At 42.0% G+C, this 11,718-nt stretch overlaps 1 long non-coding RNA gene across 1 annotated transcript; it reads left to right on the top strand.

Moving 5' to 3' along the window:
- The first annotated feature begins 1,767 nt into the window (after positions 1–1,767).
- LOC115368437 (uncharacterized) lies at positions 1,768–5,139 on the top strand. Its single transcript, XR_003929022.1, has 3 exons — positions 1,768–1,925; positions 2,394–2,487; positions 4,835–5,139. It is a non-coding gene; the product is annotated as an uncharacterized LOC115368437 (long non-coding RNA).
- Positions 5,140–11,718: the final 6,579 nt, after the last annotated feature.

The following is an 11,718-nucleotide window of genomic DNA, read 5'->3' as shown; positions in this document are numbered from 1 at the left end:
CTGAGAGACTCCAGGCGCCAGCCACGGTGTAACTGCAGTCTCAGGTATGCTGGGCGGACGTCGCAGGCACTTCCCAGGGCTTCACTTGTACATAAGACTGAATGACGCGGGCACCAGAATCAGCTTTACCCTGGGGAGGGCAACTAAAAGGAAGACAGTCAGTCATTCATTCATAACTTAAGTGCACAGCTAAAGACATGAATGAAATTGCCAGCCCTTTGGTAATCCACTCCACTTGTCATTTTACAGCCTATGGCGGACTTGAAATTGATCAAACCTGTCATTGCCATGATAGTCTCCCTGCAAATGAACTTGTTGACACACACACACACACACACACACACACACTCATGTCAAGAATATATGCCAATTTTGGTTGTGGATGCAGCTAATAACTTATGGGCCAACCGCGATTTCTGTGCAGGCTTCAGCTTCTGGTTTGATTGATCTTTTAAGACTAAAACCCACAGTTTCACACATGCATTTTAACATCAGACAACATAAAAGATAAGATACGATAAAATAAGATAACATGACAGCATAGCAAAACATAACATAACATTAGTTAACTTACATGAACAAACTTGTACAGTGGCATCCACTTCCTTCATTTTGTCTCTCCTCCCCTCTTGTTCCTCTTTCCTCCAAATGTTGTGGCATTGTCATGTGTAAAGGCTTAGGATGATTACAAAATAATTTGAAAATAGAATAAGTGCGCAGGGCCTAAGTTGAGGTTTGCTCCGTCTGTCAACATATGACAGCTGCAGGGCAATTTTCATTGTGGTGCGAGTGGTTTTGTGGTAAATGTGCACTCTCATTTATCTAAACTACATCCTAAGCTGTGGCTGCCGCTTCATTATTTGAGCAGGCCACATGGGTTACAATGTGCATTTGTTCCTAAATGAAAAATCTTTGCTGAAATTTGACTGACTTGTATGCATATGTTTTGAGGAAAAAGGGGCTGCAGAGGGCTTTTGTTTTCACCATGAGGCTTAGCATGCTTGTGTGTGTGTGTGTGTGTGTGTGTGTGTGTGTGTGTGAGAGAGAGAGAGAGAGAGAGAGAGAGAGAGAGAGAGACATGAAGAAACAAGAAGACAGAGGATAGACAGAAACTGAAATTCATTTCTGTTCTGTGGCCCCACGTATAATATTTTAACTTTTTCCCCAGTTTGAATAATTTATAATCAACTTCAGCCTCCCTTCAAAGTCTGAGGAAATTTGTCTTAGGAAGAGGAAATTTGTTGTAAAGATAGATATAAATATGTTCAGGATTTGGCAACAGTTTGATTGCCTGATATGTCTTGCCAGTCAAGTCTATTGAAACGAACGAAGACAGAGAGAGAACTGAAGGGGAGACAAAAACTCAAAACAGATTTTTTTTTTTTTTTTTTTTTTGAGTTTTATCAGAATTGTTATTTCAGTTTTCATAGGCCTTATCATTGTTAATCTTAGTTTTTAGGCCATTATGATTATCCTCGGGAATGTGCTTTGGCAATACTGAACTTGGTCATGATGCCGCTAGAGAGAGAGAGAGAGAGAGAGAGAGAGAGAGAGAGAGAGAGAGAGAGAGACTATTATTCACAGATTTCAAGTAATTTATGTTATTTTTGTAAACAAGCACTACTTTACGTGGCGGACCATGAAATGCCTCTTCTTTCCGTGGACAGCAGCTTAGCCTCCAGCTCGGTTTCCCATTCTTTCCTTACAGCACTCTCACATTTACGCAGCGCGCTTTGTTCCTGCGCGTAAAGACGCAAGTTGCGCTGCCTCGAAGCGCCTCGGCATCCCACAAGTCCTCGGGCTGACTCCGCTCATTAAGCGGCAGCGACACGGCGAGCAGGCAGCAGACATGTCAGACAAGAAACAGACCGTAGACCTGGGCTTGTTAGAGGAGGACGACGAGTTTGAGGAATTCCCAGCCGAGGGTAAATCAGACTGATGTGTTAGTTTAGTTGAGTTAAGCTGCATTTTACTCCTTGTCACTGACAGTGAGTGTGGCTGGTGTTACGGTGCTGGGCCCTGTAACAGTGACTCAGCTAGCCGTGCTACGCTAACAGTAGCATTAGCTATAATTAGCTTGCTTATAAACGCACCGTAGCTGCAGTTTAGCTGACCAGTAAAGCTCGTACTGTAATGTTTGAATCAACACAAAGTCCTAACACTGTTTAGTAACGTACTTTGTATATTTGTGGAGTACGCTTCCCAAGCTAACGTTAGCTAGTGTTAGCTGGTGTTAGCTAGCTAGCTGAAGTGTCGGTGATGCTAGTAAACAACACCAGGCTAGCTGGTTAATGTCGCACTCACACTCAGCACTTTGAGGCTGGGCTGTCCAGAGAAACACCTGTGGCTGCATGATAAGGCCAGGTCAGTGATTTGCTCTGTTGAATTTGCAGACTGGACCGGGCTGGATGAAGATGAGGATGCCCATGTGTGGGAAGACAACTGGGATGACGACAATGTAGAGGATGACTTCTCAAATCAGCTCAGGTAACTTGTCAGTCACAAAATCACATCATTTCATTTTTGTACTTAGGTACCCTCCCATCTGTTAAGCCAGAGGAACATCAGGCAGCCAACATCAACCAGTGTAATGTTTTTCTTTACACAGGAATAGGTCTACTGATAATCTGACTATTGCCTGTGTATATACTTGCCCTGAATGCCCACATCACCTTCTTCCATCAGTGCCATAGCTGTGGATTGAAGAGTGAACCAGTTTGAGTTGCTCCTATTCCTTCTTTCTCTTGTTGTGTTTCATAATTGACCAATTAGTACCTTCTTAACACGTTATATGAGAGAGAGAATGACAAGACAATAAAGGTCATGACTACATTGAAACATGTATTTATTATAAGTATTTGGTATATGCCTTAGTAGTCTTAATCATCAGGATGACCTCTGTTTCTTGTGCTTGATGTTAAAACATGTTCTGGAGATGATGGGGCCCAAGAGGTCTCACAAAATCTCTTGTCTGTTTAGATAATGCGGAATTGATTTGATAAGTTAGATTTAGCCAGAGATCTCTATAAATGCTGTCGTCTGGTATACAACTTTGTTTATGTTGGATGATAGAAGTCATGTAATTCTATTATTTTAAAAAGGGCTGGTGCAGACACATTTCACATGCACATTCACATTTTGAAGTATTCATTAAAATTACCCACACCCCCACCCCCTCCTCAAAATACTGTGTTTGCTCTGCATTTTGGATGCAGCTCCTATTTTTTATACCTTCAAAGGCGATGAAGAAATTCTAAAATCATTGTCATCCGGAGTGAATTTGGATTTTGTTTAATAAGGAGGTCCACATAAAATCAACAACTGTAAACATGTTGTCTCAGCTACACTTATTGACTTATGATTCATCATGATAACGTGTGCATTTTTTCTTTATAATTTTTTTTCAAATATTATGATGCAATATTGTGTACATTACTTATTTTGAAGCGCTTTAAAATGAACACAAATTGGGGATGGATTTTCTACAATAGGCGTCTTTCCACCGTCATGCCACTGCGAGCTAGGGCTATCTTCGAGCCAGACGGTGTTAAAGGCCCTCGGCCCCCAGCTGCGAGAACAAAAACCTTTTGCGTTTTCACTGTTGTGCCGATAGCCCCGCAGTCTCGTCCCGTTCATGCACATGACTGGGAAGTAGGAAGCGAGTGGTTGAAGTCTGCACACCTGCCACCCACTAACTACTGCAGGACTACGTACCACAGGATTTTTTCCCTTTGGATGCCACTTTGTGCGTTGTGTGCTTTAACTGGCTTTTACTGAGAGCTCAGTTTTTCGCAGACCTGTCCCGTTGTGCGTTGGATCCCCACCACTGCAGCTTTCTCACAATACATCGCATAACGTCCTCATTTCAGCAGACACTGTCGATTTGACGTTGGACATTGTCCTCTGCCCAGATAGTGAGCAGAGCCCTAATGTCCTCATTTGACCAGGACTGCTGGTTCTTCTCCATTTTTCTTTTCTCCTATGATGATATTACTACTATTACTACTACTACCACTACGAATAATAATGCCTGTTTATTTAGTAACTTCTGTACCCTCTTCCATACATTAGACTTTTGATCAGTGCAATTCTGATTTTGTGCTGACTTATCCCTGCTGTAGCCTTATTAGAAGCCTAATTAGAGCCTAATTAGAAATAAATATATTAGAAACTGAGCTGTTAGCACCAAATTTAAAGGTGATTTGAGACCTAAATGTTTATAACTGTATCACCTAAAGTTTTGCTGAGTAACACTTGTCGTGGAGCTTTGCATTACACATGGCAGGCTCTGCTCCTTTCTTAAGGCATTCTTTGTTTACACTCATACTTATTGAATAATCAATAACTGTTGATAGGCAAGTGGCTGGTCTGTTTTTATTTTCAGTACGGTTCAGACAGCAACATACCATTGTTTTATAGAGACCCATTATGAAAGCCATGCTATTAAGTCATTTCTACGAGATGTCGTTATTGTTAAAGGGCATAGCTGCCATGTATGTGTAATCATCAAATCCATAGCTCCATGCATTAGGCAATATACATATATTTTTTCACTCCCATCGTCTAATGGTTTTCACAATCAATAGCAGAGGGTACTTATGCCTCAACCACCCACCTGTAATCATCTTTGCTGACTTGATCTTTTATCGTTGATTGTATTTACAATGCTTTTATTCTTGACGTTTGTGCTTTTAACTGTTGCCTACCTGGGGACAGCAGATGAAATTGAGCTTTTTTGGCTAACTGGCATATTTTCAGAAGTGTTATTGTGCACTGTCCTTGTCAAATAAATTAATAAAATACAACCAAACTATTTTCCTTTCCCCCCCCACAGAGCGGAGCTGGAAAAACATGGTTACAAGATGGAGACGTCATAGCAGCTGACAAGGCTCCTCACTGCTTGTTGATGTTGGATACGGACATTCATGTTTAAATATTATTGGCTGGCCACACATGGAGGAGAGAGAATACAGGATGCTAATTTCTTTGTTTTTTTTATGAGAAATATTGTCACAAGTAAAGTTTTTGGTGAAAATAGTTGCTGAGTGTTTTCATTGACCCGCTGCATCAGTTTAAATAATGCATCTGCTGTTAGTTTAGATAATGCAGTTAAACGACAATAAAGTTGCTGCACTGTGATCATTTCATTGTTGATATTTTCCTCTTGAGAGTTGCTCAGTTTAATGATAATTTGTGTTCAATCTGATTTTCAGAAAAGTCTTAATCTTTTCCTCAGAGAAACTGGATTGCATTACTTGTTTTATGGTTATCATCATCCAAACAGTAAAACTTAACAAAGGCTTCATACTACATGAGTCATGGTTGCCTTCATAATTCCCAATTCATGTAGCTTTGCCAATGGCTAAATATTTCCAATGCTTGATGGATCATTACCTGAGAACCAGCCCAGTTTCTCCAGTGTCACCTATTTTTTTGATCTCAGTCTACAGAGCCATCTGAATTTCCCCAGAAAACTGCAATTATTTTTTAGTGTGTAAGAGAAAATATACATTTTAAAATATTTTGTTGGGATGAAAGTTGACTTGGGTCAGGGTTTCACAGTAATCTTTTCATTTAACAGTTTTTGGTAGGACAAATGGTCTTTTAATGCTGCCAGTGCAACACTTAAAGGTGCACAGTGCCAAACTGAGGCTTGATTCAAATAACAGCCATTATACTCAAATGACTCAGTCAAGAACCATGTCAACTCAAACACCAGATTTTGTTCTTATTCCACGTTTTTTGTCCGTGGAGTGTAAAAGGTCCTCCTTTCAATGCAGTTTTATATAATGTACCTTTAACCTACATGCAGCAGATGGATTATTATGGCCCAATGTTATGATATATATATATTTTAACCCACATGAATATTGCCTGATATAATTTAAAGATTCAACCATAAAACACATCAACACTGTTAAAACACAAATATGCCCTTTTGACTTAGCAGTTGTGGGCTGTTTCCTGGTGTAATTTCTTGTTAGCACCATAATTATTACACCATTATTCTGTGGGAGTAGCATCTAAGAGAATACAGGGAGGATGGAGGGGAAGGACAGGCAGGGCAGGAGCTCAAAGCTTCGTCAGGTTTCGAATAAAACTTAAATCCACAAACAACACAAATTTTTGGTGCCATTGTTGCATTGTGTTGCTGCTCTGACCTCAAACAAATTATGCAGCGATGGAGTTAGCCACCCAAGAACACGCCTTTCTGCATGGTGGAGGATGCATTCATTGGATGCTAATTATAATCAGTGCATATGATTACATATACCTAAACCTGCAAAGCTAGGAGGGTTGAAACTTCCCTTTAATGTCAAGTGATTAACAGATTTTTTTTTTTTTTTTTTTGAGATATTCCAGATGAGATATTCATGTTGTCGCTCAGTTGTGAGCTGTCACACCGCTTTGGACTGGCCCTTTTTCCTGAAGCCTTTGCAGGGCTGATGCATCTGACGGAGAGGAGGGGGAGAAAGAAAGTTGGTGCACAAGCGGAATTGGAGAGATGTACTGTACGCACGATGTGCACGTTGGCCATTCACACAATACGAACAAGAGTGTGTGTGTAAGATGTGTTTGTGGTATACAGCGTGACACACACACACACACATACACGGAGGCAGTTCCTCTGCACTGTGCTGTATAACAGCCTCCTTCCCTCTCAGCCTCACAGTGCTTGGCCGAGTCCCTGAAGGAGAGATTATCCACTGCCGTGTTTGTCAGAGGCAGGGAGGGGGTCCCAGCATGGGGCCTCCCAGCCTGCCCTGCCTGGGCCTGCCCCTACTGCCAGCCAGGCCCTGATCTTCCGCTCGGCACAGCGGGGGCCCTCGCACTGAACCAGATGCCAATTTAGCCCAGCCACACTCCCCCGGCAAAATGATTTCTCTCAGCGTTTTGTCGACTCTCAGTCCCAGGGTCCTAATGAGGTGAAATGGATGCCAGTAAGACCAAGGCTCCAAGAGCAGCTTTCATCCTGGAAACAGCGTCCATCCGCCTCCTCTGCCTGTGGATGGACACTCATGCTAGCTTTTTTTTCGGTCTTCCCCTGGTGGTGCTGATTTTGTAGAGCTGCTTGCTGTTTTGCATCAGCTCATATTCGGAAGGACACCGCACTTTCTTTTGGTGTTTTTTTTTTTTTTTTTTTTTTTTCAGATTTTGTAAGTGAAGGTTGGAAACTCAAAGTGGAAATTAGGTTGATTGTGTAAAACTAAATCCTGTCAACTCAACACATCCTCATCACCTAGAGACGCACTCTTGCTCTCCTCTGGGAAAATATGATATCCCTGTTTACTAGTAGTTATTATCCCAAACAATCAACTGTATATTACAGCCCAACAGCTCTCCTGAGTACACCGCCCATATTGTGAGTGAATGACAGTGTTCCAGCTGCTTCTATTGGTTAGATATACATCATTTGTCTACCATTTGTAAGCAAAGAGAGAGATTTTTTTTGTTGCCAACTCCGTCTGATGAATTCAGGAGACAAAAAAGGTGATCTGCCTCGCCTATGGAATGAGCATGAAGAGCTCGGACTAAGAAAGGAGACAGTGGGATCTGCATATGCCCTTGGAACTAAGGGCCCTGGGCCAGATGATTATTCTAAGGGTTGGAAAGTCAGCGAAGTGAGAGAATTGGTAAGTGAGAGCAACAGAGGAGGACCCGTTACTATTTTGTTTGTGCTGAGAGCGTAAGATTGGTCCCTTGTGTTTGAGGTCACGTGGGCACCGGTAGGCCCCTGGTATTGAGCCTCGCTCAGACCACCAGGCTTTTCACTCTCACTGCACTGTCCTTTTTTCTTATCCCGCTTATCATTACTTGAATTTGTGTAAACGTTTTCATTGTTCCTTTGTGACCCGCATGATTCACCTTGACATGCACAAATGTTCACTGTGGCTGATATTGACTTACCATAAATGCAACCCTCTAGTTTGACAAACCTGAAAACATTCTGATTTTGACATGACTGAAGGGTTTCATTTGATTTTTTTTTTTTTTTTTTAAATAAGTTGATTACTTTTTAAGAGGATAGCATTTTAATGTCCCTCTCAAATGGTCTTGATAACAATACCATAAGTTTTCACTTAAAATGCAATGTTTGTGGCGGTGAAATACACTATTTTTACACAAATTCTAGCCATCTATCATTCTCGTACCATGTTCTATTCAAAGCTGTGATCCATCTAATTCAGAAAATCTTTAAATTGACCGTCAGTTATGTAAACTGATTCATGTGTCATTTTAAAGGGCTAGATTCTTTAAAAGCATTTCCGTATTTTATAATCGTTTTCCCCAGCCCACGCAGATCCCAGACCACATGACTTCATGCAAGAGCACAGCCAATGCAGCCGTGGTGAGGACTATTTCATAACACTTCACGTTAGGAGATGGCAGATCCATTGTTCTCGGAGCCTGCAAGCCTGTGGGCGAGAGCCCCCGCTGTGTCGACGCTGAAGACACACACCGGTCTTCTAAGCTATATTTTCCTCTCTGTCTGCAGACACCGGAGGCTACTGTGACCATTCCAGCTTCATCCTCACCACTGTAGGCCCTGCTCTCTCCGCTCCTCTCCTCTCCTCTCCTTGCACCACCGAGCCAGGGAGAAGACAGGGGGCTGTCGTCTTACAGCTAGGGAGCATGCAGCTGCTACTATAATCGCCCTAATTGCATGTTTCTTTTGTGGGGCTGAAATTAGCAGCAGGGCTACAATACTTCTATCTAAGCCCCCCAAAAACCTCCAAGTAAAGATGGAGAGGAGAGGGGGGAAAAAAGACTCTCGGGGGTCTGTTCACCAGTGAGACCCATCACTGCCAACCCACTGCCGAACAGCCCACACCTGCACGCTTGCACCCCCGCTAAAGTAAACACAGATAATAAGGTGTAATTACTTTAGAAAATAATAACGAGGAGCAACCCTCCAGACCCCCCCTACTCCTCGTGACAAAGGGCCGCCTGTTTGTTGTGGGGGGTGAAACAGCCCTGAGGACACTGGCGAGTGCCCTATCAAAAGACCTGAGGGCCCTACTGAGGGTCCCTTATTGGACAGCCATCAGTGTCAAGGGGGCTGGGGCTTTTAAGTCTCTCATACCCTAACAGCCACAATTAACCAGTATGGATTGACCACGGGCTACTTTTTCAGCTCCATTCAGCCTCATCAAATTGATCCTGCGTTGTCGAAAATGCTTTTCCCCTTTCCCCTTTCAGTAAGATCAGACGAAACATAATGAGCCCAGAATATGTACGGTATAAAAATATGCCAACAAAATAAGAAGAACAAAAACAAGAACAAAATAAGTGTTGAATTGATTACAGCACACACATATTCATTTGGGATGTGACAGTTTTGTACCAAAACCGAAAAACCATAATTCTACAGACCAAACTCTAATTTTTTTCAAACTACATCTCTTGGATGTGAAGTTTTATCAATACGAAATTACAATGAAAAAACGTTTGTAATGTAGATCATTCAACTCTGCTTTGATTAATAATGTTTAGACCTGATAACTGACATTTCTATGACAGATGCATACCAAGGCTTTCGGTTGCTACATTGTACAGCTTTTACAGAACAGAGGCCCCGTCAAGTGTTTGTGTTGAATTCTTGGTACACGATTAAAACAAAAGGAAAGAACTTGAATTCAGAATCAGCTCAGTTTTTTTTTAGCCAAGCTATGATTCAAAGTGAAGCATGGCCTAAACTCAAGGTACAGACCGAACCGTAAAATAGTGAACAGTTACACTCCTATTATTCATTCAATATGCAAAGACAAGGATGTGGAAATATGAAAAGAGCAAATACAAAAATTACCACATATATACCTGATGTGCAAAATGGGCATTATATTGAAATTAACCACTGCGGAGAGTGATGTTTATGTGCATAAAGATGTGAGCAATGGATCAATGTGTTAGAAAAATTACAAAACACATTTTACAGCAAAGTAAACATCCCCCCAAACAGGATGAGAATGCAAGATAGCATTCACATATTAGAACAGTGCTAAAAAATTAAAAAAAAAAAAAAAAAAATCACAAATATGAGAGAACTGTGTCCACACTAAGTGAAAAACGGTGCAGAAGATTCAACTCTGAGGCAACTCTGAGCATCAGGCATCATCCTGTGACCCAAAATTGCCTGGAAGTGGTGCAGGAGTCCTTTAGTATCAAGAATAACAATATTTTTCCCTACCTAGCTGCACATGTATCTAAAAAAAAACATAATATCTGCATTATAGTTCATAGGCTATATATTGCTGCTGAGCCCCCCTCGTGGCTCTCTATCAGAGCCATCACAGCTCAACTGAAAATGGGGATAAACTCGTCAGAGCATGAGAACATGACACTGGATAGTTGAGACAGTATGGGATCACACTGCGGCCTCACTGTCACTTAAGCCTGTCAGGATTTTAACCCAATCTGACATGTTGGCACACAGAGAGAAACAGATGGGTATGTTTCAGTTTAACACAATCCCTGGTGGTTGAGTCACTATGAAAACACAAGACTTGGGTTTGATGTCAGGGTGGATTATGAGTGCCCAGTTTCAGCAAAACGTTTTATGACATTTCCCCTCTCGCTGGCCTTTGAAGCATAAATGTACAATTTCACTGAGGCGAGACACAGATTTAAAAAGGCACAGAGGATGCATCTGTCGGTGGAATGTGACTGTCATCTGTGAGATGTGACGCGCAGGTAGGCCTGGATGATACAGCAACAAAACCAATGCTGCTTTGCGCGTTCTTCATCAAAGGAATAGTTCACCCAAAATGCAAAAAAATTTAAAAAAGATATTTTCTCAATTATCCCTTGCACAGTCAATCCATCCAGATAGTTTCAGTCGTTTCCAGTCTCCTGGCACCCCAGAAAAACTGGGCTATTCCTTTCTTCAAGATTGCACTGGACCTAAGTGAAAACATATATACACTTCTTTTTGTATTTTGGGTGAACTGCTCTTTCAGTCTATGAGTAACACAATGCCAAAATCCACCAGGGTAATAATGACCTCCTACCTTACCTATGCTGTGAAATAACACCCAAAAGTCAAATTGGAGAAACCCTTAAGCCCACTGGGTAAATGTTTTGAATGTGTTTGACACGAGTCCTGGAGTGAGTCTGGTACTTTTATCAACACAGAGGGGGGATAATAGCTGGTGTGATTAAGGGTCTAATGTACAGTGAATCAGTGTTCCATGTGACTCATCCTCATGCCATCATTAAACCCCACAATGTGCAACCGAGCCGAATGGCCCTCCAAGGATGGCAGCGTGTTTTTAATCGTGACGTCTGCGGTAACAACACCCCCCTGCTGCGTCTCCTTCCTACAGCCGCCTGTACGCCCATGATACCTGGCAATTAGGGAGTTTGTTTTCTATTTTTGCTCCTCTTTTTACCCCCCGAAGCCCCCCCAATATTTGAACGCACTGCATCAGCCAACCACCTGTCCTTAAAAGCATTGGACAGTGAAGTAAGAGAAATTAACAGGGGGGGCAATTTAGACACCAGAGAGGCTTTTTCACCAGAGCAATTAAGCACACTTGATGTTATTATCATCTCTGGTGAATTATCAGGCCTCTGATAATTGTAATTAATCAATCATCAGGCTCACTCATGCACTTCCGTGTAACCCGGCTTCCACTGTAGATCCGCTGTCGACCGGAGCAGTGGTGACCTATGAGAAATCGATGTGCAGCCATGACACAAGGCAATAACAGGCCCTTC

The sequence above is a fragment of the Myripristis murdjan genome, chromosome 11 (genome assembly GCF_902150065.1).
Source record: "Myripristis murdjan chromosome 11, fMyrMur1.1, whole genome shotgun sequence".
Classification (NCBI taxonomy): Eukaryota; Metazoa; Chordata; class Actinopteri; order Holocentriformes; family Holocentridae; genus Myripristis; species Myripristis murdjan.
This window is presented reverse-complemented; position numbering and strand designations above follow the sequence as displayed.